The sequence below is a fragment of the Prunus dulcis genome, chromosome 1, assembly GCF_902201215.1.
Source record: "Prunus dulcis chromosome 1, ALMONDv2, whole genome shotgun sequence".
Taxonomy (NCBI): Eukaryota; Viridiplantae; Streptophyta; class Magnoliopsida; order Rosales; family Rosaceae; genus Prunus; species Prunus dulcis.
Window position 1 is genome coordinate 36,979,955 of NC_047650.1, and position 2,974 is coordinate 36,982,928.

Sequence of the window (2,974 nt, forward strand, 5' to 3'; positions counted from 1 at the left end):
ATTACATTGAGTTGGTTTTTTTTTTTTTTTTGGGGTGTTTCCGAAAAGCTTTGTTTCTCAAAATCTTTGCAGAGGATTTGTGTGACCGTACATAAAACAATGAAAACAAACATTTGCAGAGTTTTTATGTGATCTTAAAACAATGAAAGCAAAGATTTTCCGTGTTCTTCATCTTTGGGGTACGGTTGACATGGACTTTGAATTATCCAAAAGATCTTGGGAGGGGTACACATCATCCTCGAACAAATTGATTGGATACTCGTTTTGAACTGCAGAGCCTTGTCTTGTATATGCCAGATTTTATGTAGACCTCAATAGAACATACTCAATCTTCTCTTTCCGTTGATTTTACCATGTTCACAAAATCAACTAATGAGTTATAATTAAAAATGGGTTAAAGTTCAATCTCTTCCAAATGTATAAGACTGAGGTGAGGTAGCTTCTAATGCGACATGGCATAAATTTTGTAACTTTTCCAACTAAATTGAGATTCTTTTGGTTTGGCTCAAAGAGAATTTGGTTGTGAAATTGAAGCTCGTTCAGTTTACTGGAACAAGTGTCCAAATATACTTTTCACACAGCACATGCGTACAAAAATTAACCGTGCAATAAGAGTTTGACATAATAAACATATGCATGACGGCTCTGGCAATTAATTTTGTTTTGTCAAATAATTAATCACTATAAATTAAGACAAGTGCAGACAATTAGAAACCAGTAAACATGTCCACTAAGACATGACCTAATATATATATATATATATATATATATATATATATATATATATACTGCAAGAATTTCAAAATGATACGACAATTATTTTGAGACATGACCATATCTATATGGATTAATTGAGTCTAGCTAGGTGACAACAACAACAACAACAATAGCTGAGCCTGAGATTGAGAACAAAGACGTTATTAATTTTGGGATGGGTCGGGAAATATGATATTGGTGTTCTTGGTTGTAGCCTCGCTGGACTTGGAGTTGGAGAAAGAGTGGAAAAAAGAGGCCGTAGATTGGAACATGGAATCAAACATCATTCGCTTCACTGACCTCCTCTTTGCTGGAATCACACTTGCAAAATTTGAAGTCTTTGGTTTAGAGCATGTTGTTTTGTTGCCCGCTGCAACCACTTCCTTACCTGGGTTCTTCTTCATTTCTTCAGATGGGTTCAGCTTTTCCACCACTTTGGTTATCTTCTAAAATTCTGCAATGTATGATTATGTGTTTGTTGAGTGAGTGCGATGGAGAGGGTTTCAGCAGCTGTTTATAACATGTTTGGGAGACTACACAACAAAAAGAGGTAAGGAAAACATTCTGGGCCGGCTGACGCGCAAAACGATAAAAGAGAGTGTTAACCCTAAACTCTAAAGAGTAATAAAATAAACCAGTGGTCTTCAATTACCTAGCAGTAAAAGTCTTATTAAAGGCTTTTGGGTGGGACAATGAAGATTATAAAACTATATCTTTGTCTATGGATGCCATTGCCTATGCCTTCTTCCATAAGGCAACATTATTTGCTCTCTTGTGTGTCTTTGTACTCGTTATTTATGTGAGATGCGTGATAGTCAAGTATGAGAATTGTTTGAGTTAAAATAGAAGATATGTTCATTTTCATATATTTTTAGACGAGACATGACATGATACTAGTAAAATACATTTAACTTACCTTCACTACTACATTTTAACCTTTGCGCGACGAATAAAAAAACGTCGCGCAAAGTCTCATTTAGTCGCACTAACTTCACCGCGACAAAAAATTCGTCGCGCATAATCCGTCGCGCAAAGATCGTGAAGAAAGCCTTTGCGCGACCAAGAAAACCACTTCGTCGCGCAACAATGTGCGACGTGTAAACCTTCGTTGCACCAAAGATATGGAGACGAAACAACTGTTCGTCGCATAAAATTTGCGCGACGAATACTTATTCGGCGCACTTATATTTGCGCGACAAAAAAAAAATTCGTCCCGCAAAACTTGTTGCGGAGACGTCTGTTCGCCGCAGAAAAATTAGCGCGATGAGAAAGGTTTCGTCGCTCATTTGTTTGCGCGACGAAAACTTTCTCATCGCGCAAAACCTATTTGCGCGACGAATAGCCTTCGTCGCGCAAAACATGTTTGAGCGACGGATACGTTTCGTCGCACAAAACGTGTTTGCGAGACGCATGTATTCGTCTCGGAAGAATTAAAAGTAAAAAAAGTTGAATTTTTAATTTTTATTTTTGTTACTTTTGGGTTTGCGCGACGAAAAATTTGCCGTCGCGCAAAAATAATTTGACATTTTTTTTTTTTTTGTAATTTTTTTAATTTTTATTTTAAATAAAATTGGTTATTTTTTTATTGATTAAACAATGAAATTGCAATAAAAATAAATTAGAATAAAATTTTGTTATAAAATAAGATAAATGTATTACAAATAAAATAAATGTTTATGATGAAAATAAATACACTAATCAAATAATGAATCAAAATCAACCGTGTCGTCGCCAGGATGCGGCTCGGAGGTCTGGGCATTCATCGGGGCCGTGGTCTGATGGGGCTGCGCGGGATGGACGGGCGCGGAAGTCGGCGCATCAAAACGCGGGACTGGAATGCCGGACTGTACGAGGGACTGCAGAATGACCGACATCTGGCTCCGAAGAGTGGCCATCTCTGACATCTGGCTCCGAAGAGTGGCCACCTCTGCTGTCAAAGCAGTGACCTGACTGCTTGACTGCGCCGATGAACGAGGTCTAGGTTCCCTCCGCCGGGCATTCCCCATCCCTCGACAATATGTCCCCGCCTCCTCCCGAGAGTCTGATCCAACGTCTCCGTCAAGATCTGAAATCCAGCATCCTGTGGAGGAGCCACAGACTCGATCGGAGTCTCGGGAGGAAGCTGGGAGGCGGACTCCTGAAGAACCAACTGGCTCCTCTCCACCATCGTCGTCTGTTGAACATAACATAAAATATAAATTAAAACATGCATATAAAT